Raw genomic sequence first — 27673 nt, forward strand, 5'->3', positions numbered from 1 at the left:
CCAAGACCGAAGCGTAGTTGACCACCAGGGTGGCCAGTAGGTCTTGAAATGCCGGTAAGAACAGAGACGAAGACTAGGGTGGGCGATACATCAGGAGGCATGTGATGGGGGGGAGAAGGAGAGGGAACGGACTACAAGGAATTCAGTGGGGAGGATGGGGGGGAAGGGAAGGGTTTGAAAGTTCAATTCAGACCGAGCGATTAATGCCACACCACCGCCTACCCTGCCCGATAGGCGATCAGCGCGTAAGGCAACGTAGGAAGGGGGGAGGGTAGCCAAGAGAACGGGGAGGGAAGAATCACAGAACCAGGTTTCGGTCAAAAGCAGTAGGTCAGGCTTCTCGGAGTCGAGCAGGACAAACAGCTCATGATGGTGTTTGACCGCTGACCTGGTGTTGAGTAGAAGAACGGATAATGAAGGAGTAGGGGGGGGATCAGGCGGGGAAGAGCAATGCGGCGGTGAGGCCGGCAGAGGCGGCGGCGATGTTGAGGTAGAAGAGGGGGCGAGCCCTAATGAGGCAATGTGCCTGCGGACAGATTCTGAGAGTGGCCATTGGCCTTGGAGGGTGATGATCTCCTCAGAAGAGTACGATGTGAATTTGGCATGGAGTCGTGCCCCTAGCCCCGTCCGGCCGCGGACGGGCGCAGACGGGCTTGCCTTAGGCGCGCCCGCTGCACACGTCCGCTGCGCGTTCTGGAGTTGCACATTGAAATAGGCGGCCTCAAGGGCGGGAAGGGGGCGTGGCCTATAGGTGGGCGTGTCCAGCGGCGATGGAAGTCGGTACAAGGGGGTCACGTGAGCGCTAGGTCCGCTACACGGCACCCTTAAAGTGCAAAGTGCTTAGAAGATAAAATAAGGTTTTAAAATCACACAAATCACAATAATCCTAAGCTTCTACTCCCGGCTTTTCGCCTCAGGAGACAGGAACCAACTGAGCGCTAGCGTTTCAGCGCTTAAGAAGGGCGGGAAGGGGCGTGGCCTATAGGTGGGCGTGGCCAGCGGCGATGGAAGCCGGTACAAGGGGGTGACGTGAGCGCTAGGTCCGCTACACGGCGCCCTTAAAGTGCAAAGTGCTTAGAAGATAAAATAAGGTTCATCAACATAACATAACACTTTCAATATGAAATGATCTTGGCGATGTATAGAGCCAAATAGAATATGTCCACGCCCACAGCCGCTACGTCTGCCTTCATTTGATTGCAAAATGAAACCATCCAGGAGACGATACATGGAGCGATGGAATGGAGAGTTCTCTGTGCACCGCTGAGGAAGAGTAAATAAGCCCCTCAGAGGCAGATTTACAAGAAGGTGCTGCAGTGTGGCACCGTAAGCCCTTTGGCAGTGCCATGCACCTTCAGAGCACAGGAATGCAGCATATTTACAATAATATGTCGCATTCCTGTGGTCTCCCCTGTGCTGGTGCACAAACTGCTGCCATGCACAGGTACCCTTGCACCATCAATGCCTGCTGTAGAATGCAGCACGCATTGAAAGAGGAAAAAAACGAAGAGAAATGAAAACATTTCTCATCGTTGCACCTCGCTACGCCACCCCTAGGGTTGGTAAGCACACCGACGCATTTCCAGGTTTACGAATCCTCGTGAATCTGGAAATGTATCTGGTTCCATGGGTGTTGCGTGGGAACAGCCACAGCAACACCCATGGAACATCATTTTCACACAAACTACTGTGTGTAAAGGGGCTGTATTTACGAGACAGGAAAAGCCACGCAGGGTGGCTTTTCCTGTCCTTGTAAATATAGGGCAGTGTAATGCACGGCCAGTGCGTCACAAAAAGTGACGTACTGGCAGTGCAAGGGCCTTGTAAATCTGCCCCTCAGTGTTCTTCCTCGTAATCGTAACTCCAGCGCAAAAAAGATTGTTACAAAAAAAGGAGTCAACAGCACCAGATGAGAAGTCATCTTCTTAAATGTATTAAGAGGCAATGTTCCTAGCCTAAACTGGATATATAATTTGTGTTACTGTCTGTAGAGTCAATGATGAAATCCAGACAGGGTTCAAGCAAGGTGTAGATCTTAAATGTAGCAAATGTATTGTACAGCGTGACCACTCTATATTATTAAAGCAAAATCCAAAGGGGGTGATGGACGGAGTGTTGAACATTGCAAGCACTCACACCCAGTCAACTGATCTGGGTTTAATCCATCATCATTCTTTAGCTCACTCCGCCACCCCAGTTCAGACATGGCCATATGCAAATCAGTCTGACCCTGTGCCTCATGTGACCAGTCCAGCCCGAACTGCCAAGCCATGTCTTCCCTGGACTGGAAACAAGCATCCTGGGACCGGTTTCTGGCTAATCAGCGGTCATCAGCCAGGCTAGCTTGAATCCAGTATCAAAGTGAGCAAGGGACCCACGTCTGGGCATACCCTGCCAACTAAGGGCGAACAAAGCAAAACCAAAGGGGATGATGGACGGGGTGTTGAACATTGCAAGCACTGACCCCCAGTCAACTGATCTGGGTTTAATCCATCATCATTATTTAGCACACTCCGGCACCCCAGTTCAGACATGGCCATATGCAAATCAGTCTTACCCTGTGCCTCATGGGAAAAGTCCAGCCCGAACTGCCAAGCCATGTCTTCCCTGGACCGGAAACAAGCATCCTGAGACCGGTTTCTGGCTAATAAGCCCTAATCAGCTAGGCTAGCTTGAATCCAGTGGCAAAGTGAGCAAGGGACCCACGTCTGGGCATAACCTACCAACTAAGGGTGAACAAAGCAGAACCAAAGGAGATGATGGATGGAGTGTTGAACATTGCAAGTACTCACCACTAATCAACTGATCTGGGTTGAATCCATCATCCTTCTTTAGCTCACTCCCCCACCCCAGTTCAGACATGGCCATATGCAAATCAGTCTGACCTTGTGCCTCATGGGAACAGTTCAGCCCTAACTGCCAAGCCAGGTCTTCCCTGGACCGGAAACAAGCATCCTAGGACTGGTTTCTGGCTAATCAGCTGTCATCCACCAGGCTAGCTTGAATCCAGTGGCAAAGTGAGCAAGGGACCCACGTCTGGGCATACCCTGCCAACTTAAGGCGAGCAAAGCAAAACCAAAGGGGATGATGGACCGAGTGTTGAATATTGCAAGCACTCACAACCAGTCAACTGATCTGGGTTTACTCCATCATCATTCTTTAACTCACTCCGCCACCCCAGTTCAGACATGGCCATATGCAAATCAGTCTGACCCGGTGCCTCATGGGAACAGTCCACCCCTAACTGCCAAGCCATGTCTTCCCTGGACCGGAAACAAGAATCCTGGGACCGGTTTCTGGCTAATCAGCTATCATCAGCCAGGCTAGCTTGAATCCAGTGGCAAAGTGAGCAAGGGACCCACGTCTGGGCATACCCTGCCAACTTAGGGCAAACAAAGCAAAACCAAAGGAGATGATGGACGGAGTGTTGAACATTGGAAGCACTAACCCCCAGTCAACTGATCTGGGTTTAATCCATCATCATTCTTTAGCTCACTCCGCCACCCCAGTTCAGACATGCCCATATGCAGAACAGTCTGACCCTGTGCCTCATGAACACAGTCCAGCCCATACTGCCAAGCCATGTCTTCCCTGGACTAGAAACAGGCATCCTGGGACCGGTTTCTGTCTAATCAGCCGTAATCAGCCAGGCTAGCTTGAATCCAGTGGCAAAGTGAGCAAGGGACCCACGTCTGGACATACCCTGCCAACTTAGGGCAAACAAAAGCAGAACCAAAGGGGATGATGGACCGAGTGTTGAACATTGCAAGCTCTCACCCCCAGTCAACTGATCTGGGTTTAATCCAGCATAATTCTTTAGCTCACTCCACCACCCCATTTCAGACATGGCCATATGCAAATCAGTCTGGCCTTGTGCCTCATGGGAACAGTCCAGCCCGAACTGCCAAGCCATGTCTTCCCTGGACCGGAAACAAGCATCCTGGGACCGGTTTCTGGCTAATCAGCCGTCATCAACCAGGCTAGCTTGAATCCAGTGGCAAAGTGAGCAAGGTACCCACGTTTGGGCATACCCTGCCAAATTAGGGCGAACAAAGCAAAACCAAAGGGGATGATGGACCGAGTGTTGAACATTGCAATCACTCAACCCCGGTCACCTGATCTGGGTTTACTCCATCATCATTCTTTAGCTCACTCTGCCACCCCAGTTCAGACATGGCCATATGCAAATCAGTCTGACCCTGTGCCTCATGGGAACAGTCCAGCCGGAACTGCCAAGCCATGTCTTCCCGTCTATATTATTAGCATCATTCAGAGCTATACAAGACCAATATAGTTCTTTTATTTTTCTTTAGAAGGTAAACGAACAGTCGCGTAAAAGTCCCACAAACCATGTACGCCCAAAGAGCTCAGCAGTTTCTCAATTTTATTGAGCCATTCTATTTTGTGGAACCTATCCAGCTCCGTTAATTCTTGTAGAGCTTCCGCATATGGGGCGGACTAATTCCAGTGTAGCTCTCATCTTCCTCAAAAACAAGACAGGTCTGATTCTTGCTTTGTCTATGATTGATATCCTCCCCATATCAATTTTACGCAGATGTGCTGGGAAGCTAACAGTGAGCAGAACTAGGGGGCATATTATCAAGGACCATTTTGCCGCTTTTTTGGCTTTAAAAACCAAAAAAGCGGCGAAAATGACTTCGCCCTATTTACAAGGGGATGCTAACATGCATTAGCGCATGTTAGCACCCGTTATCCCGACGCCTCGCTTTGCATCTCTAATGAGATACAAAGTGGGCATCACTGGGCAGTACTCCTTGTGAATTATCGCTGATGTGCACATCGCGATATTTACAAGGAGGCCCGCGCATTTTTGCAGACGTTAGTTTTTGGCGAAAATCGCAGTTTTCGTCAAAAACTAACGTCTGCGAAAATGCTGACTTAGGCATACTTACCATTGGGGGTGGATTATGCTGATACGACCACCGGGTCGTATCAGCAAGGTTATCACCATTTTCCATGGAATATCGCTGGAAAACCAGCGTTGTTCCATGGAAAACTTTGATATCACCGCTATCGCTGGAATTTTTATCGCCTTGGTGATACGCGTTGTTAATAACGCGCTAACCGGGCCATAAATTCCAGCAATAGATGGCGATAAATAAAAAAGCGCTAAGGGCGCTTTCCGATATTTATCGCCATCTATTGCTAATATGCTTTCAGTTTTAGGCATATCTGCTAAATTGTCGATACCCCAGAGCTCTGCCCCCATAGACCGCAGCTCCCACTGCTTTTGCGTCATAAAGCTGTAAAGCTGGAGCAATAGGCTTACTAAATGATACACAATGTTCTTTCAATATGACTCTCACAATTTGTTTGTGTTTTAGGAAAGCCTTTTCAATATGTGGTTTCCATGGCAGTTTGGAAGACAGCCCAATACCTAACTAGTCAAAGGCATCTGCTTTCTTAAGTTTGCTTCCCCCCCGGAACATCTTCCCGCTGAATTTCTTGTGTTGATCGATGGCCATGTACTGGAATTTACTACCAGTCCTTGCAAAGAACAGAATTCTTCAAATCGATTTACCAAAGACTGTAGCCCACTCTGGGTTTGTGACACTAATAAAGCGTCATCAGCAAAAAGTACAGGAGAGGTTATCATTCTGGCCATAAATGAAGCTTCGTTGAGGCATGCTGACAGAAAATTAACTACATCATTTAGGTATAAGGAAAACAGGATAGGAGCCAGCATACAACCATGTTGAACGTCCTTACTGTTGGATTGGTGTCTGTGAGCTGTCCATGATCACTCCACCTTACACTGGCAAGATTATATTCATGTAAATGGAAAAGTTTTTAATAATACTTATGGGCATCCCTATGTCCCTTAACACCTGTCAGAACTTTAGTTGGAGTACTAGGTCAAAAGCAGATTTAAAATCGACAAAGACCATATAGAAGTGGGCCCTGGTGATTAAAACCATCTACCAGGGAATCAAAAGGCTTGGTCTATGGTGTTGAGTTTCTTACTGAATCCAGCTTGCAACGTGGAGAGTATGTTTTTTTCATCAACACAGTCATGTATTTTTTTCCAGTACCAACTGGTAAAAACCTTATGGATGGTGTCATTAAACTTATGGGTCTATAATTTATGGACAAGCTTCTGTTTCCCTTTTTTGTAAATTGGCACAACCTCAACCCCTTTCCAGGAGTTCGGCATAGGCTCCCATTGCAAGTGAGCTGGACAGTGCTCGTATGTATTTGGACCAATTTGCCACTAATATAAATATCTCTCAGAATGTCATCGATACCCAGTGCTTTACCGCATGAGATGGCATCTAGGGCAAATCTGATGTCACTTAAATAGAAGGATAGTTCGTCCGCTGAGGAACTGTATTTTGTTAAGTCAAGACAGTTGGGGTCATGAGAATTATCAAAGTATAATGCATTAAAGTGATTATGCCAGGCATGTGGGCGAATGTGGCTTGCTGGTTGAGCCATGCCCCTCTACCACTCCATGTCACCAGGCCCACAACTTGCAGGGATCTTTGTCAGTACATGATTTTAGTATGTCAAGCCTTCCGTTGTAATTCTTTATATGCTTTCCTTGCGTCTATTATGTACCCTGGTATTTTTGATCTACCGGCCAGCGCTAACTGCCTTCAGGCCTGTCTGCATTCCTTATTAACCCAATTATTGGTTTTGTTGTTCTTAGAAGGTTGGGCTTGGGCTTGGAAGGAGGGGACTGAGAAATGGAATGCTACGCGATTACATATGCACTCTATTAGAGACTAGATGAGATATCTTTGAGCATGTCAGGCACTATGTTCATCACATTCTCCAGGCCCAGATCATGTTCCTTGACTCAGGAAGTACTAGTATTGTAAAATTGATATATGTGGTCTGTACTTTGGGCTAGAGGTGAACATAAACCCCATAGAAACCGCCAATGACAGTTTTTTCCTGAGACTACTCTCTTCTAGGCTATTGTAGCGTTTCCTACTTGGGGGGCTGGTGGAAGTATTACACCTCAGACTTTCATCAGAAGACCTCCTCCATCAACTGCACTATTTAGATATTGGGTATGAAGCATTCAGAATTACCAGCTAACACGTTATTTATTCATGTTAGGTTCTAGCTATCAAAAGGTTCTGTGATAGGCCCTGCCTGTATTCCTGATTGATTATACTGCCCTTAGGGTATGTATAGAGACAGGACCCATCTCTTTGAACAGTACCTCTAGTTTCACCAATGAGAGGACTGCCAAGCTTTGAACCCACATCACAGTCCCAGGTTGCCACACACACGACATCTACTTCCCTTGGTACAGCAAGGTCTCCGCAATAGCGGTCAGTCAATCAATAAGCATCTGTAGAGCACAGCATTGGCACCCTGCAATGACGTAACGATAATTGAGGTGGCCCCCCTGCAACATATGTGGAGGGGCCCCCTCCCGACTCTATCTGGAGCTCTCCGGCTGAAGTGCAGTGCTGAGGGGGCCCCCTGGAGCTTGGGGGCCCCCGCACTGTGGGGACTGTGGGGCCTGTCGGGCCTCTGGGGCCTGTTTTAAGCCCCTGTCACCCCTGGGAGTATCTGGGCAGCGAGGTGCGAGGTCTCCATTGAAAAGCCAAGTCTTAAGGAAACGACGGAAAGGTGAAGAAACAAGCAAAAAGGCTAAACATAGGGCAGAAAAATGAGACAGCAGAAAAGGCAAAAGAGAGGGCTGAAAAAAAAGCAGGAAAAGGCAAAGTAGAGCAGAAGAGAGCAAAACAAAGGGCAGAAAAACTAGCAGAAAAGGACAAACAGAGGGCAGAAAAACTAACAGAAGGAGGGCACAAAAATTAGCAGAAAGCAAAACAGAAGGCAGAAAAACGAGCAGAAAGGCAAAATAGAGGGTAGAAAAACAAGCAGAAAGGCAAAACAGAGCAGAAGAGGGCAAAACAGAGGGCAGAAAAATAAGCAAGAAAGGCTAAGAGAGGGCAGAAAAAGAAAAAAACAGAGGGCAGAAAAACGATCGAGCTGAAAAGGCAAAACAGAGGGCAGAAAAACGAGCAGTAAAGACAAAATAGAGCAGAAAAGGGCAGAAAAATGATCGAGCAGAAAGGACAACCAGAGGGCAGAAAAACGAGCAGTAAAGACAAAATAGAGCAGAAAAGGGCAGAAAAATGATCGAGCAGAAAGGACAACCAGAGGGCAGAAAAATGAATAGAAAGAGGGCAGAAGAACAGGCGAAAAAGCAAAACAGAGGGCAGAAAAGACAAAACAGAGCAGAAGAGGGCAAAACAGAGGGCAGAAAAATGAGCAGTAAAGAAAAAATTGAGGGCAGCAAAATGAGCAGTAAAGTCAAAACAGAGAGCAGAAAATGTGTAGAAAAGGCAACACAGAGCTAATTCAGACATTATGGACCATGCTATAGTGCCACATGATTGTTTAACCATAAGACAACAGTAATCAGTGAGATATTTTATATCACTGAATCCCAAACATGTTGGTAACAAAAACACTTTGAAAAACCTTATGGATCTTGTGTCTTCTGTCTGTGATGGGCTGTAGGATCTACACCCCTAGACTGAGCATCATCCACATGGCAATTAGCAGTCCGCCATCTGTTAACATATGGCAATGGATTCCAAAATGCTACAGAAGGGTGCATGAGATCTATGAACATTAGTAAAGAAAGACGTGCAATACTCAGATTCTAAGACAGTTTCATATGGGTGATATTATCAAGTTCATGGTGCTGAAACCAATTTTACAGTCACTTGAAGTCACTGGTAGTGTGTTTATAGCCCTCAAAACAGGCTGCAGTTGTTCTGTAATCCCTTTCTCACCATTGTCAATAGAGTCTCTGAAACCTTCGTATATGAGTTAATTAATTAAGATAGCATCTACTGCATAGGCCTGGGCAGTAAACTTTGCTCTGTGGGGGAAGTTCACAGAGTTTTGCTACTCTGCACTCCGTTTGGAGCACGGCAAACACTCCGCCTAGGCAGCGTGGTGGAGTTTACCGTCGCTCCCCCCTAATTAATGCTAGGAGAACTGCATCAAAAAGCATTGGAACTAAATATAAGTCAGTGTGAGGACTGAGAACTCCATTGAAGTCAGGCAGTCTGCTTGAATGACCTGGTAATGTAATTTTCCCCCAAACTCTTATCCCTCCCATAGTAAGTGGTTTTCTACCCCAGCCTGCCTGGCACCCTTTATCTGACGGGGCTCTGGCTCCGTCTGAGAGCGGTAGCTGGCAACCTCTCCTGCTGCCAAGTATACTTGTGCTTCAGAAGTGGGGTCCGCCTGATTAACTACAAAGCCATGCGAGGGGCAGGCCTCAGTTGCCATCTGATTGCCTTTTGGTTGTTTCTCAGTGGGGGAATCCGAGCTTCCACAAGACGCTTGTAAAGTGACCCCGAGCCCTGCCGGGGTCACTTTACACTAAACCCAAATGGAAATAGTTTATCATTTGAGTGGGCCCTGATAGCCTTTCAGCACATCCCTTGAAGCCCCCCGGGGTCTAACGATTGCGCAATTGTGTTTCCTTTAGTATAAAATAGTTAGAAGTGATTTGCCAACCACAACATCGCCTCTTTTCAGCTTCTTTATTTGTACACTCCAAAAGCCATCGAAGCAATGTCATCAAAAATATTTAGCAAAAAATTTGAGATAAATATATGTGAGGCAAATGTTATAATTTGTTGATTTACACATCATCGTTTGTGGAGGGCCACGAATAATAGATATTTGCCTTTATGTGTGTATGAACAAAAGTTACATTTCGGTGCTTCATTGTATGCCCAGTTGTTGGTGCTTATAATTATCACATATAGTTAAGGGAGTTTCAGTTTCCACACAGTGTTAACAATGGTGAATATGGCTAGTGTGTTTCTAAAGGAGCTGCGTTGGGTGGAATGGAAGTTGACCTTGGCTTAGAAAAGCTAGAGTAACAGTGGTAGCTGGGAGTGGTGTCTCGGGGTGATTATTGGTCTTTGAGGGGATGCTATCTTTGTAGTCATTCTTTTGTGTTTCCTACGCCTAGTCCCATGGGCTTGATTTGATGGATGTGGTTTCATGCTTTCGTTCACTTGCATCATAGCCTAGAGACGGTAGCACCGGAAGCATGGAGCTGACAGCGAATTGTTTGCAAATTGCATACGCAAAATTGCTGTTTCCTAGAAGAATTTAATTGAAGTGGACATGTGCTTCTGTTCACTAACTGGAAACTACAGCAGCTTTATACAAGGCCTGCATTTATTGCTTCCTCCCCAGTCTTCCGCCCCTCCCCACCTGGTGGAGTTCTCCCTGTTTTCTGATTGCTCATGAAAAGACAATCTACCAAGATGGCCGCCCACTACTTCCTGCTGTATTTTACAGCAGCAGGTTGGGCCTGAATTCCTTTTGCTTCTTTTCGTGACGTCCTGACAAGAAAAATGGAGTATGGTATGTTAACATTTTAGCATGTTATGTTGAATGGTTTCTCTTTAGTGGACCACTACTCTGTTGTATATATCCAGTCTCCCTGGCTATATCACGTGTTATGCCTTAGCAAATGAATGGAGAGCAACGTGCATGCTTTAGCTGCCTGGATTATGTAGGGTGTGTTGGTATGCTGAAGAGGTCCTAATTAAATACCCTAGAGCCTCTAACCTGACAAGGAATGTGCACACTGTAACAATCAGTTCAACTGCCTCCGAGGCAGATTTCAAGAACGCAGAATGCTCTCTTGAAATGAAATGTCAATTGAATTGACTGAACCGTCACCATCTTGTCTTCTACGCTATTACAACAGGTTTGCATTCAGAGTTACTTTTATGTCTGTTATGGGCTCTGTGGTGAGAGCTGACTGCAGAGTCACAGCATGGAAGCTTCCTGCTGTGTGCTTCCTGGTGCTATGGGTGGCCGAGCAATACTCCGCCCACTCTGCGGACTTCCATGGAGTGAAACTCCGTAACCTTCGCCCATGCCTACTGCTGCACAGGTCTATACACTTACACAAACTACCCGCTGAAAATTACTTTCTTGTGCGTTTGTTTTTATTGTAGAAGGGTGTTTCTGTCGCCAAGAGTGTAGCTAGGGTCATTTAGTACATGGACAGCAAGCACTTACAAGCACACATAAGTAGCCCATGCATGCTTTGTGAGCATGACTCCTTCAGCTTTAACCCTATGCCTTAACCTTAACCCTATGTCTTAAGAATGAGTAGTAAATGAATACAGGAAGGACATTCTGCATCCAAGAATAAAGTAGTTTCTATAAGTGAACAAAAAATATGAAACAATGGGGGATATTTAAGTCCCTAAAATACATTAATATACAAAGTAAAATATTAAATAGAGTGGTGAACAGATCATTTAGCTGTTTGAGTGAAACATCTACCACTGCAGAGACCTATGTGTAGCATGCAGATATGTTTGAATTATACCCACTACATCTCAAGCTTTTACCATTGTAGAAAACTGACGTCATTAGAACTGCAAAGTTGAATTATGAACATCTCAATTTATGAGGTGTGTACATTGACTAGAGTGAGCCTCCAGTAACTACAGAAAGCAGTGCTGAAACATGTGACACAGATCAGTGGCCAAGGCATGGGACATGGCAAGGGTGGTCCCTTGCCATGTTTGGAAACCATCCAGCATGCTTGCAGGGATTATGAAATGAATTATGAAGCTAAGGGACAAGAAGTACATATATGCCATCACTCCCGATCTAGGCTGAATACTGACAATGTCTTTACCCAGGGATTGAACATGTTCAGCACATTTTCATGTAGATGTGATAACTTTAGCTGCCTGCACTTTCCAGAGGTGAAACGGCCCTCCTATGCAAAGTCTGCTTACTCAGCTGTACCCCCCACTTAATGTATTTGTGATGGGTACCTGCCCTCATTTTAGGAGATCTGGGCTCAATTTGACCGACAGGCATGCCCCAGAGCAAGAGGGAAAAACAGAAAGTGGAAAGAGAAGAACAAGTGATAGCAAACAGTGATGAAGGCAGAAAGGTTCATGAAAAAAGAACTTGCAAGAATAAGATAAGTCAAAGCAAGTGTAGGGTCATGTAGAAAGGTAATGGTAACCCTGGGCAGCAGCAATAGGAGCTTAAGAGAAGGTTTGGGGCTCTTCATTTATGTTTTATATTTAGCAGCAGGCATCTTTCATGTTCTTATTGCTGGCATTATTATATCTAAACTACCCTGACATTCACCAGTGCAACCTAGAAGGAGCTTACACTGGAATCAATGCCACTAGGAATACACACACAAAGAATGGATCATACATGTCACTGTAAGAATTATCAGCACTACATCAAAATAAGTGTAAGATGCCCCGTGTCCAAGGATGAGAATAAAATGGCGATATAGTTAACTCACAAGAAAAGGGCACATGCAATCCCAGTCCCAACTGACATAAAATTGGCCTTCGTAATGAAATATTGCTAGTTTGCATACTACCCACGTGTGGAAATGTAGGAACAGCGAGAGACACAGCAAACAACAGCTGATTAAACAGAATGTATGTTAAGCTTGCTAATAAGAACTTGGCATATTCTAGACATGTTCTACTGCCAACATGGAGCACCTAAAAAGGCCGACTTATTTATAGTAACGCTGATCGTGGGTTCATCTATTAACTGAAACCTCATCCGTAAGGAGCCAGGCCTATGGAGGCACACATGGTCTTTCACTTCATACATAGCCTAACTATGAATTACATCAGCCTGGCAGACCTAAGAGCATTGTAACAGCAAACCTACCATGTGTTATTGTGTAATGATACAGTACACCGCAAACTGGGCAGCACCGCTAAAGTAAGTAGTTGTGAGAAGGCGAAAGAACAAGACCAGCCATACCGAGGCAGGGTAACAACTTTGAAAACATTTACACAGCCATTTGCAGTGCTCTTGAATTTCAAGGTCATTAACAAATTACTTGTCTTCCTTTCAAGGAAACCAGCTCTTCAACATTTAGTGATTGGAATTGGTAAACAACCTACATAATTTCAAATGTTTGCCAGTCATTTTTGTTTTGATGAGACAGATTTAGATATTCCTGCACGAATCTGAAATATTTGGGTAATTGAGGAACACACAGGATTATGTGGAACAGCCCTTATTTGAAGTGAACAATGCACACTTACAGCATGGATGGGAGTAGAAACAATATCACAAAGTATCCCTAAAGGAGTCATTCATACAATAACTTTAGTATTTGATTGTGTCATATCCATGAACACTTAATTAGTGATGGTCACAGGAGCTTGAATGATAACACCAGTTTATCAAAAAAGATCAAGTTCTTTAATAATACATGAATTTTGTGTCAATTGATTGTTGGCAACATAAACTACCAATCATTTCAAACAGTATAGAGTGGTAGGAGGAACACCTTTCGCATTATACATGGGTTTTACAAATCGCCATGTTCAAAGTGGGCATTGCACATCTTCAAAGGATCAACAAAAATCAGATTAAATGATTTGAGCAAAAACGGTGTTCACACGTGGACGTTTCGGTCCGTGGTGGTCACCTGGATCCTTGGGACCATCTTCAGGACAAATAGTTGCACAATAACATCTAATATACAAACACAACAATATAAAATGTCAGTACTACAAAACCTGTGACACAAAGAAAAGACTGTACAGTGTGCTCACACTAGAAGGACAATAATGAGCTATCCAACACTACATAAATCATAGATAAAAACGACCATTAATACAAGGTCATTTAAATTTAATTATTAATCAATACAAATACCAATCGACAAATACTTACAAATTTCAAATGTCAACTGAATCACACTATATAAGATAGACCAACCAATCAGCCATCTGTAAAACAGGGTGCAAAAAACCAACATAAGTGTCTACTGGGCATTATTGCAACTAATCTCTACCATCACCAGCACCACATGTGAGAAATAACCAAGTCATAGTCACTCACGAGTGCTTATATAGTGTGATTCAGTTGACATTGGAAATTTGTAAGTATTTTTCGATTGGTATTTGTATTAATTAATAATTAAATTTAAATGACCTTATATTTATGGTCGTTTTTATCCATGGTTTATGTAGTGTTGTATAGCTCATTATTGTCCTTCTAGTGTGAGCACACTGTACAGTCTTTTCTTTGTGTCACAGGTTTTGTAGTACTGACATTTTATATTGTTGTGTTTGTATATTAGATGTTATTGTGCAACTATTTGTCCTGAAGATGGTCCCAAGGATTCAGGTGACCACCAGGGACCGAAACGTCGACGTGTGAACACCGTTTTTGCTCAAATCATTTCATCTGATTTTTGTTGATCCTTTGAAGATGTGCAATGCCCACTTTGAACATGGCGATTTGTAAAACCCATGTATAATGCGAAAGGTGTTCCTCCTACCACTCTATATTGTTTGAAATGATTGGTAGTTTATGTTGCCAACAATCAATTGACACAAAATTCATGTATTATTAAAGAACTTGATCTTTTTTGATAAACTGGGGTTATCATTCAAGCTCCTGTGACCATCACTAATTAAGTGTTCATGGATATGACACAATCAAATACTAAAGTTATTGTGTGAATGACTCCTTTAGGGATACTTTGTGATATTGTTATTGACGATACCCAGTCCCTAGGGGATTATTGGGTGGCTCTATCGGTTTTGAAGGGAGTAGAAACAAGCACACGAATTCTAGAAGCTGGCAAATAAGTGTGCATCAATCTAGAGTGCTGACCAAATGTGAAACGATCGGTTCAAATTGACAAATGTGAACTACATTGGTCTATGCACTTTCACACACATACAGCAATAAGTGGAGGCTTAACTGGAGCTTGAGTAGTATAACATAACTCTTTTGAGTGATTAAACCGACTATAATGTTGTTCCATACATAAAAAGAATATAGGCCATATATTGAGTGCAAATGACAGTTGAATTGCATGTAGCTTCTGCCTGCCACCCTCGCTCCAACCTCATGTGGCAAGAATTAAAGATAAAGCATTAAACTCTGATGTAAAGCAGGAGAAATAAAGAGATGTCCTTCTAATGGCTGAACTGAACATTTGGAAGCAGAAAACCTGGAATCAATCCTAGCTTCCAAACTTGGCCAAATTGTATCAGTTCTCTCTCTCTCTCTCTGATAGGCTTGACTGCTATCTACGCTTGCGCCACCATAGTTATCTTTTCTTGGCACAACTAAATCTCTCCGTTCTCACCTGCTTTTAACTCACAGCGCATTTGGTTTTTAAAATTCTCACTTACTTGTGCAAATACTGTGTTCTGTTTGTGTGCTGCGTCAATCTCCCCGGTCCACCGCAGCCTTCTATGCTGTTTGTTGTGGAGGGAGTAGACGCTCGGAGTAAGGGGGCATTTTCCTCACTTTCGGCGGGACACTCACGAGCGGCCATTTTGAGAGGCTGATGCTCTAGTGCTCCCCACACCGACCTATGTATTTCCCATGAAGCAGGTGCGCCGCTGGTGCGCCGAAGGTGCACCAAAGGCAAGCCCGTCTGCACCCGGCCGAGCCCAGCCGGGACCAGGGGCCACGAACCCTGGCAGTTTCCATCAAACCTTTACCTATAAAGCTCAGACATTACTGAATTTGCGAGGAGTTACAGGTACTAACTGTCTACACTCACTATCCCTCGCCAACAATTTTAATAACTGCTCGCATTGTGACTTTAAGTTCCAACCTAACAGTAGGGCTATCCAGGAGGCTAAGCCCTCCCACAAACTTTATCTTTTAAATTGCCGGTCCCTGCCCAAACATTCAATTGAACTGGCTCTCCTCATTGAAGATCTTAAACCCGATCCTTTTTCTGACAGAGACCTGGCTGCAGGATGAAGCTGCCCCAGCCATCTCTCAGATTCTGCAATCAGGGTACTTACTACACAGAATTGATCGCAAAACAGGTAGAGGCGGTGGACTAGCTATTATCTTTAAAGATAATTATTGCTGCCGGTCTTCTATGGAAGATCTACCTGACACTGAAAGCATGTATTTCTCCCTGGAATTCTCATCTACTTATTCCTTTACCGGCCTGCTCCTCTACAGCCCCCCCTCCTGGACCCATAGGTCAGTTTCTCAATTCACTTCCCGCTTTCATTGCTGAACTGGCTCTAACCTCCACCAACTTCACAGTACTGGGTGACCTTAACATCCACCTGGATGACCCATCTGACCACTCGTCAACAGAGCTGTTAGCAAGCCTCTCCGCACTTCAAATCATGCAGAAAGGCTTTGCCCCGACGCATATCAAGGATCATCTTCTTGATCCAGTGCTAAGCAATGATCAGGCTCTCTCCGCAGGACCTCCTATTCCGGTTCCATGGACCGATTATCTCCTAGTTCCCTTGGTCTGGGAAATTGCTGTTTCTCCCCCTGCCAGAGCTTCTTCCCACAGCTGGAAAGGAAATGGGCAAACCTGTCACCTAGTAGGTGGCCCATTGCTCTGGCCGCTACTACTCCCTGGGCCGACTTAGACCCGGAAAGGGCAAACAATAATTTTAACTCCTGGATCCAAAGTTCACTTGACACCTCACTCCCAAAAATACTTTCCCGCAAGACTCCTAAACCGAAGCTGGCTCCTTGGTATTCCCTCAAATGAAAAGAAGTTAAACAATTCTGCAGGAGACTTGAAAGGAGATGGAGACAGAACTTAGCAACCGATAGGAAAAACGAGTACAGAGAGGCAATAAGAATTTATAAAGCTGAAATCAAAATCGCTCAATCCTCCTTTTACAATAAAAAGATTAGCACAGCAGCAAACTCCCCCAAAGAAATCTTTCACATTGCTAAATCTCTCATTTCCCCACCGCATGAAATCCCCAATCCAGAAGATGCACAAGCTCGTTGTAATAACCTGGCTAAATATTTTCATCAAAAAATTCATTTAATATCCCAATCCTTTTCTCTCCACCAGAGCGGGCCCACAGTTTCCATCTGCAAAAGCTCTCGCTCCAATCCACAGTGCTCCTTAGCCGAGTTCCCACTGCTAGACGAGGCGACCCTAAACACACTAATTTCTAGGGTAACCTCTGGTTCACCTATGGATCCAACCCCTCCACAACGCCTCACTCTAGTTATAGAAGTCATCTGTCCAGCAATTTTGAAGGTCTTAAATGCCTCCATTACCACGGGAAGGGTACCCTTGGCCTGGAAATGTGCCCAGGTCAGAGCCCTTTAAAAAAAAAAAAAACCTTAGATTTGTCTAACCTGGCCAATTTCAGACCCATCTCCCTTCTCCCCTGGCTTAGTAAGCTGGTTGAGAAGCACATTAATTCCACTTTAATCCAGTACCTGGAATCAAACAATCTTCTCCACGAGTCTCAGACACGGTTTCGCCCAAAGTATGGGACAGAGACTGCCTTATTGGCAGTTACGGAAGAAGCCAGGGGATTGGTAGATCAGGGCGACTCAGCAGCAATTATTTTGCTGGATCTCAGTGCCGCTTTCGACACTGTTGACCATACCATTCTGCTCAAGTGTCTAAAGAATCTGGGAGTGAGGCACATGGCTCTGGCCTGGCTCAATTCCTTTTTAGAGGACCGTTTCTTCCAGGTCATCGAGGATACGGCATCATCCAATCCTTGGCCTCTTAGCTGTGGGGTTCCTCCCTGAGCCCCACGCTATTTAAAACCTATATGGCCCCATTAGCTGAGATAGTACTTCCATTCGGCATCCAAATCATCACCTACGCAGATGATAACCAACTGGTGGTATCACTAAACCACCCGGAAGGTTCATCGTGCGCGCTGGGCAACTGCCTAGTGGTGGTAGCCGAATGGATGGAACTGTCTCACCTTAAGCTAAAATGAGGATACAACAGAGCTAATGTTTTTGGGCAAATCGTCTCCATCCCTTGCGACATTATCTTGGCCGATCTGTCTTGGCAATTTGCCTGTCCCTAAGCAGCAGATTAAGAGTCTTGGCATATGGCTTGACAGTTCTCTGTGCTTCAGCCATCAAGCTACCAAGCTCTCAGCCACTTGTTTTGGCCTGATGAGGATGTTACGGAAAATACTGCCTATACTTCCTTTTCAGGCACGTAGGCTAATGGTACAAGCCCTTATCCTCTTGCGACTAGATTATTTGATGGCTACAATCAAAAAACTTCAAGTTACCCAGAACTGCGCAGCCCGCCTACTTCTCCAGATCCTTTGGAGGCAGTCTACGAACTCAGCACTCAAAACACTTCACTGGCTCCCCGTCCAATCCAGAATACGTTTCAAGGCAATGTATCTGGCCCATGGAGCTAATCGGAAAACTGGTCCCGCCGCTATCTATCCTCTGGTGGTTCCCTTTCAACCCTCCAGGAGTCTTCACTCCAGCAATGCTTTCCTTGCTACTACTAGGAAAGTACGTAGATCCTTCTCGCTGATTGCTTCCAACCTTTGGAACTCTATTCCCCTCACTCTCCGTGGGGAAACCAATCTGCAAATTTTCCCCAAATTGCTTAAAACTAACCTCTTTAGCGCTACACAACAATCCTGATGTACTTCTGCCCGTCTGCTCATAAGCGCTACGAGGCCTCAGGGTAGTTACGCGCTATATAAACTCTATTTCATTCATTCATTCATTCTTGTGTTTAATTTAGGAGACTTTAATGTTGCTCAATGCATAATTAAATTCTAAGCATATAAGGTGCACATGGCAAATGACCTGCCTGTAGCTTCTGCTGGCCACACATGCTCTAGCCTCATGCACCATAAATTAAGAACCAATCATTTACTTTTCATGTAAAAAGGGTGGAATAAAGCACTGCCCCATCTAGTGGCAGAATTACACAATGTGAAAGCAGAAAACCTTAAATCCCGGCTTCCTCGCTAGACCAAATTGTGTGATCCTACAGAATGTTTCTCTGTTGTCTGATTTTATAGAATATAATGTTTCTTATGAGAATTGACCTGCCTCTTACTTCATTCATAGTATTGTTGTAAGTGCAGGGAGGCATGAGTGTTTCTAAGTTTACACAAAATTTAAGCTATCACTTTTAGTAAATGTCTTTCAATGCAGTGATGTAATCTGAAATACTATGGTGAAACGTTCCTATATTTTATCGAAATACATTTCATTTTAAATTGTCAAGCAACTTTGCAAATTTTGTTGCATGAATTACTTGCCAGTTTCATGTCTCTTTCTGTTAATGTTTAGCACGGCCATTTGTAAAGAAGCTATAGTTTACAAGCAAGGCTAGGGCTTAGGTGATTGTAATGGTTCATTTGGCTCCAGCCTAGAGTTGAAAACATTTCCTTGGAATTGAGTTGCATGTCATGCAGATGCCACATCACAGGGGCAGCATTTTGTTGAAAGACAAACACAGTGGGCCTCATTTATGAAAAGTGACGCATCGCTGCGTGAAAACAGCGATGCGTCACTTTTCACTGCGCCCTCCTTGCGAGACCAATGATGCGTCATATTTACAGTATGATGTATCATGGCGCAAGGATTTAAAGATACGTCAGTATTTCTGACGTATCTGTATGGCGCAAAAGTGACGCATTGCTGGAGTGTGTCACAAAAGTGACGCAACTCCAGCAATGTGTCCTTTCACATGGGGCAAGCCCCATGTGAAAGGGCTTGCCTCAGTCTTACGCCTGCTGTGAGGCAGGCGTAAAAAATTGACGCATTTGTGTCCTAGAAGTGGCGCAGTGAAATCTTATAGATTTCACTGCGTCACTTCTATGATCCTGTCTTGCGTCAGAATGCCCCCCTGCATACATTATACCTGGCATAGGTATAATGTAGCGCAGGGATTTACAAAGAGATGCATCTACCTAGATGCGTCACTTTGTAAATATGGTGCAACAAGGCACATTTTTTACGCTGCTGGTGTCTCAAAAAAAGTGACGCACCGGCGGCATAAAAGTGACGCAAGGCCTCATAAATGAGGCCCAGTATTTCTTTTGCAGTGGAACGGGGTGAATTCTGGGTGGATTTGTAGTACTAACCAAGAGATGGAATGAATACCTGGATACAGCAGACTCCTCTCCACCAACAATCTCTCCCTGGCTTCTTTCTTCCTCTTTCTGTTCTTATACATTGTGTGCTACAGAATCCTTCAATGCAAGGCAAGGTGGAGAGGTCTAAGGCAGGTGCAGGGGCTCAGGAACAAAAAGACTAACATTCTGGGTGCTCACCTTTTCAAATGGTGTGCAACGAATGTTGATCTTTCTGCTTTTAGGTGAACTGCATTATGGGTGAACATTTTCCTAGGTTCTTCCCGCAGATTACTGCCAGGCTTCTGGCACTGGGCTTGCTGGGAAAATTCACAGAATAGACACGAGGCCGACTTAAGATAGTAAGTAAATGTTTATTGTTTAGTTAGTTAAAACCTTAACAATATTGCGCAAAAAAAGGAACAATAAAATCTCTAAATAATTGAAAAGCTGGTGGGTTTTACATTTTTTCAAATTTATATTAACTTTATTAACAATACATTCTTAGATTGATAACTTTGTTACCTCAATAAAACTTGTACCCTATACTTGATGATTATTATTAGATAAAAAAATGTCTATGTTCTATAATTCATAAATACTGATTCAATTCCTAGGCATTTTGTTTCTATTAATAGATTTTAAAACTTGCAAGAGCTATGAAATTAAATTACTACGTTCTATAATTCATAATACTTATTATATTCCTGAGCCTTATGCTTGTATTAGCAGATTTTAAAACTCGCAAGATCTATGTAATGAAGTTCCGAAGTTTCGTTGTTTTCTCATTCTGCTTCGACAATGGGATTTCAATTTTCAGGACCTGTTCGTAAGAGTCAAAAAATGTAATCAGTTTACAGTTCATTCGAGGGTCTGCAGGATCTAGCCCTATTATTATAGTCGCTCTACAAGTCCTTATTCTTCTAAGGTTCAAGGCTTTCCTTAGCATTGAAACTTGTGCTACCTGTAATTTGGAACATATACCAATTATGTGAATAAAGTCCTCTTTTTTGCTTCCGCAAAGTTGGCATGTTTTGGGACTGTTATATAACCAAGTTGGCTGGTCCGCAATCGTTGGTAGTTTCCCAAGCCGGAAAGTCATCAGTTGTCTTTTTTGGTGAATCAAAAATGTGATATTTAAGTAGGGTGCCGGGGCCAGTGTTTTGTAGCTGTTTATCACTATTTAGGTGTGTGACCTTGAACTGAACGTGTTTTTGTCGAGTAGTAGAGAATGAAATTTAGCTGATTTATTTATCACTTGCTTGAAGGACAGAAAGGACAGGTTCTTGTTCCACAGCTCAGCTGTGCGAGTCATTTTTAAAGTGTAATAAAGGTATTGATTATATGGTGATTTTTTATCCTTTTCCATTTTTTATCCTTGTTCTGTTTCAGCTGATACCATAGCTTTATTGTGGTATGCTTTCTCCCTATCATTTCATTTAAGAGGCCAAATTCAAGTCGTACCTGGGTTGGGGAGGCTGACTGGTGTATTTGGAAGACCTTTTTGTATGTTGAAACCAATAATTTATTTAATAGATCAGAATCTTTACCAAGTAAAGCAATGATAGCTTATGTTATTGTCGGGAGCATTTTGGCTGATGTCACTGCGAGCAAAGGTTTATATGACAGTTCCTTCCATTTTTTTTCAAGGGTCCTGAAGGCGAAAGTTAGTGCACTATTTCTCTGTGTCATAGAAGAACTAGTTACCACCTCTAGCTGATAACCGTCTAGCCATATGTACTGCTTGGTAGTTGGATGATTGCTGATGAGCATAGTCTTGTTTTTTTTTGTATTAATTTAGAATTTATTAATTAAAATATATTCCCTCATTTCCTTGAGAGATCTTTGGAGTCCGGTCTTAGTTAGGCTCATTAGCACCACGTCATCCGCATATGAGAGATGTGATAATGATAGTTTCCCTAGGTGCTGTGGGTGAGAATTGATTTTATTAAGCCTTTGTGCCAGATCAGACATGAATAGATTAAAAAGGTGCGGCACAGCATGCATCCTTGTTTTAAACCTTTGTTTAAGATAGTTTTCCAACCTTGCTACTGCCCTATGTGTGATCCTTTACAGCAGTGCTGGAATTGGAAAAACTTTGCTCTATTGACCCATACATTGGGGGTCAAGGTGTGGCAATGAAAAGGAGGTGGAGTCATTGTACTGAGCTATGAAAAGCAGTCTTACAGTCAACTTATACATTTATTTAAAAAAAAAACACTTTGCCACAAATAAATTTCTAGCAAAAAAAGTAATGTGAGAGTAAATCTGTTCTGGCTTAAATGCTTGCAAAAAACACATTTTAAAATATTTTATGAGGTGATGGCACCTGCTGTAGAGGTTTGTGTGCCTAGTAAATCAGAAAGAATAATATTAATGGTAAAATCTTTTATGGTGGGTAATGCATTTTCTGGAAGGATCAGTGTTTTGTTTAGTCACAGTTTTGACTCAAAGTAACATAGAGGGTTAATGTGTCTCCTGCATACCACATTGTGTAACATGCAGATGACAGATTTTTATTTTATGTAGATAGGTAAGTGTATTACTGATTTTTTTTGTCAAAGATCTTTTAATTCAGCATGACTTCTAAGTGATATACAACGTATTGAAAACATATGGAACGTCATTTAAGCAGTAACATCTAATGGAGATTCAGCTTCTCTTTTTTAAGAAGTCCCAATGCCTCTCTCCCTCAATTCAAGTCATGTCTATTTTGGTACATCAAAAATGTATACTACTAAGCGGCGACTTACCTATGCACTTTTGCACGTTTACACAAGTTGCACTTTAGAAATGCATTTTGCACATATAGCATAAGCTGTACGTTAGGTGGGATTTCTTGGGGTGTGTGAATAAAATAGGCTATCATTTTCCATTTCTTAGACAATGAATAGGAAGAAACTCTCAATTCTGTCTCTGAATGTGAACAGTTTAAACAATAGGCATAAAACGTGTGCAATAGAAAGTTGGCTAAAAAGTCACCACCCAGATGTGATCTTTTTACAAGAGACACATCTACGAGCAATAGCAGATGCTAGTAAAATGTTTAAAAGCTGGGCAGGTTTTCATTGCACAGCTGTGTCGGGGGCAGCTCAGAGGGGTGTGAGCATCTACATAGGCGAGCATGTCCATTTCCATGTCGAAGCATCCCATTCAGATACAAGAGGTAGATGGACATTCCTACATGGCAAAATAAATAACACAAATGTGATACTTGCTACAATCTATGCGACAGTCATTGATGATCCGCTCCCCATTTTACAGTTAAAACAAGCACTGTCAGGTATACTTGGTCAGATCATATGGGGAGGTGATTTTAATTTTTTGCAAAATTCTGTGGTTGATTCCACAAAAAAAGATCGAAGGCAAAATAAACCACAAGTAGCCACCGCATTGTTGGGTTGTAAGTCAGATTTAGATATTTTGGATAACTGGCAGCTCAACAATCCGATCAATTTGCAAATTCTATCTGTATGCAATATAACTTCCTCCCTCTGACAAAAATTCACAACAGGTTCTTACAATGAATGAAAAGAGAGGCCTGTATAGAGCTAATTTTATCTTTATATTTTTCAAGATTCATTCAAAACAACTCATAAATGACTGTCAATATCGTAGTAAAAAGTGCAAAAAGTGACAATAGTGAATAGTGGTCATGTGACACACACAATATGTACAATAATAATTTTCAGTATAGACAATTTATACAAATATATACATGTTTGACTTTCAAAAAGGCCATCAGCTAATAGAAATTTGCAGAATCCTATTTGTTGCTTGTCAATTCTGTTGGGATTCTGGGATATTAGGGCCAGTTGGAAAATGTCGACGTTTCGACCCTTAGCGGGCCAAGGTGAGTAAGGTCGAAGCGGGTCTTTCTCAAGACAGGTGTGTAGGGCACGACAGTCCTGGGGGTCCAGTGCAGATGAGTCACCTGGACCGGGTTGGGATAAAATCCTTAAATCGGGAAACGTGAAAGAAAATTTCACTACGGGTCACGGCTGCTCTCGGAAAGGCTGCAATCAGTCAGCTTATTGACTCATCTGCACTGGACCCCCAGGACTGTCGTGCCCTACACACCTGTCTTGAGAAAGACCCGCTGCGACCTTACTCACCTTGGCGCTCTAAGGGTCGAAACGTCGACATTTTCCAACTGGCCCTAATATCCCAGAATCCCAACAGAATTGACAAGCAACAAATAGGATTCTGCAAATTTGTATTAGCTGATGGCCTTTTTGAAAGTCAAACTTGTATATATTTGTATAAATTGTCTATACTGAAAATTATTATTGTACATATTGTATGTGTCACATGACCACTATTCACTATTATCAATTTTTGCACTTTTTACTACGATATTGACAGTCATTTATGAGTTGTTTTGAATGAATCTTGAAAAATATAAAGATAAAATTAGCTCTATACAGGCCTCTCTTTTCATTCATTGTAAGAACCTGTTGTGAATTTTTGTCAGAGGGAGTAATTTATTTTGCCTACAGATAGAATTTGCAAATTAGTTGTTTCGCCACCCGACAGAACCAATTTTCTTTTTAACCATAAATTACCCAGGTTCTGAGGGACACAGGGTCAACCCCAGTTTTTTCATGAAAGCAACAATCCGATCAAGCGTGAGTACTCTTGTTATTCAGCGAAATATGACTCATCATCAAGGCTAGACTTTTTCCTAAGCTTTCATAACTTAGAAGTCAATAAATATAAACATATAGCGAATGCCTTCTCAGATCATGCCCTGATTGAGATGGAAATCCTTCTAGGGAAGAAAGATAAAGAACCATCAAGAAGGTGGTATTTTAACAAACTTAACTTAGCGGATAAGCAATGGTGTGCAGATTTAGAGAAGGAGATCCATTCCTTCTTCGCTATAAATAAGGATTCTGCCTCAATTAACATTATTTGGGATGCTTTTAAGGCTACACTGAGAGGCATAATCACCTCAAAGGAGATACAAAAACAAAAGGCTAAGAGGGAGGAGAGAATGGTAATAGAAAATAAACTGGCCCATGCAAATCAAGAATATTTCAGTAACAGGACCTCGCATAACAAACAAGAAGTGCTAAATGCAAAAACAAAGATGAGGGAATTCTACTATGAGCTAAGGGATATGGCAAGTAGGTTGTATCTTCAAACAAGCTATGAAGATAGCGAGTATACGGGAAGATTACTAGTTTTGCAAGCAAAGGAAAAGCAAGTTCGACATAGAGTCGAATGCATTCAGGATAAAGTAACTAATGCTCGCGTAAAAACCACACCACTAAAAGGTGAGGTGTTTCTTAAACACTATAAGGATATTTACCAGACATCTAACTGTCTGCTATCAGTGGCTTCTTGGATGAACAGCAACTGTTTACGCCTTAATGTCGCAAAAACGGAATTGCTGGTGGTAGGGAAATCAGTTTCTGCATGGTCTCACATGTGGTGGCCTACGGAACTGGGCAGCCCACCTCGTCCTGCGGATTCGGTGCGTAATTTGGGCATTATGCTGGATTCAGATCTTTCTTACAAATCTCATGTCAGTAAAGTGACAGCCAGATGCTTCAGCATTCTGAAAGTTTTGTGTAAGGTTCTAGATCCCCTCCCTATTGACGCGAGAAAGACCATTGTCCATGCTCTGGTGACCCCCCATCTTGATTACGGGAATGCTTTGCTTCTAGGCTTGAGCAAAAAAGGCCTACACCAACTGCAGATCTTTTAATTCAGCATGACTTCCAAGTGATATACAACGTATTGAAAACATATGGAACGTCATTTAAGCAGTAACATCTAATGGAGATTCAGCTTCTCTTTTTTAAGAAGTCCCAATGCCTCTCTCCCTCAATTCAAGTCATGTCTATTTTGGTACATCAAAAATGTATACTACTAAGCGGCGACTTACCTATGCACTTTTGCACGTTTACACAAGTTGCACTTTAGAAATGCATTTTGCACATATAGCATAAGCTGTACGTTAGGTGGGATTTCTTGGGGTGTGTGAATAAAATAGGCTATCATTTTCCATTTCTTAGACAATGAATAGGAAGAAACTCTCAATTCTGTCTCTGAATGTGAACAGTTTAAACAATAGGCATAAAACGTGTGCAATAGAAAGTTGGCTAAAAAGTCACCACCCAGATGTGATCTTTTTACAAGAGACACATCTACGAGCAATAGCAGATGCTAGTAAAATGTTTAAAAGCTGGGCAGGTTTTCATTGCACAGCTGTGTCGGGGGCAGCTCAGAGGGGTGTGAGCATCTACATAGGCGAGCATGTCCATTTCCATGTCGAAGCATCCCATTCAGATACAAGAGGTAGATGGACATTCCTACATGGCAAAATAAATAACACAAATGTGATACTTGCTACAATCTATGCGACAGTCATTGATGATCCGCTCCCCATTTTACAGTTAAAACAAGCACTGTCAGGTATACTTGGTCAGATCATATGGGGAGGTGATTTTAATTTTTTGCAAAATTCTGTGGTTGATTCCACAAAAAAAGATCGAAGGCAAAATAAACCACAAGTAGCCACCGCATTGTTGGGTTGTAAGTCAGATTTAGATATTTTGGATAACTGGCAGCTCAACAATCCGATCAATTTGCAAATTCTATCTGTATGCAATATAACTTCCTCCCTCTGACAAAAATTCACAACAGGTTCTTACAATGAATGAAAAGAGAGGCCTGTATAGAGCTAATTTTATCTTTATATTTTTCAAGATTCATTCAAAACAACTCATAAATGACTGTCAATATCGTAGTAAAAAGTGCAAAAAGTGACAATAGTGAATAGTGGTCATGTGACACACACAATATGTACAATAATAATTTTCAGTATAGACAATTTATACAAATATATACATGTTTGACTTTCAAAAAGGCCATCAGCTAATAGAAATTTGCAGAATCCTATTTGTTGCTTGTCAATTCTGTTGGGATTCTGGGATATTAGGGCCAGTTGGAAAATGTCGACGTTTCGACCCTTAGCGGGCCAAGGTGAGTAAGGTCGAAGCGGGTCTTTCTCAAGACAGGTGTGTAGGGCACGACAGTCCTGGGGGTCCAGTGCAGATGAGTCACCTGGACCGGGTTGGGATAAAATCCTTAAATCGGGAAACGTGAAAGAAAATTTCACTACGGGTCACGGCTGCTCTCGGAAAGGCTGCAATCAGTCAGCTTATTGACTCATCTGCACTGGACCCCCAGGACTGTCGTGCCCTACACACCTGTCTTGAGAAAGACCCGCTGCGACCTTACTCACCTTGGCGCTCTAAGGGTCGAAACGTCGACATTTTCCAACTGGCCCTAATATCCCAGAATCCCAACAGAATTGACAAGCAACAAATAGGATTCTGCAAATTTGTATTAGCTGATGGCCTTTTTGAAAGTCAAACTTGTATATATTTGTATAAATTGTCTATACTGAAAATTATTATTGTACATATTGTATGTGTCACATGACCACTATTCACTATTGTCACTTTTTGCACTTTTTACTACGATATTGACAGTCATTTATGAGTTGTTTTGAATGAATCTTGAAAAATATAAAGATAAAATTAGCTCTATACAGGCCTCTCTTTTCATTCATTGTAAGAACCTGTTGTGAATTTTTGTCAGAGGGAGTAATTTATTTTGCCTACAGATAGAATTTGCAAATTAGTTGTTTCGCCACCCGACAGAACCAATTTTCTTTTTAACCATAAATTACCCAGGTTCTGAGGGACACAGGGTCAACCCCAGTTTTTTCATGAAAGCAACAATCCGATCAAGCGTGACTACTCTTGTTATTCAGCGAAATATGACTC

Source organism: Lissotriton vulgaris, chromosome 5 (assembly GCF_964263255.1).
Source record: "Lissotriton vulgaris chromosome 5, aLisVul1.2, whole genome shotgun sequence".
NCBI lineage: Eukaryota > Metazoa > Chordata > Amphibia > Caudata > Salamandridae > Lissotriton > Lissotriton vulgaris.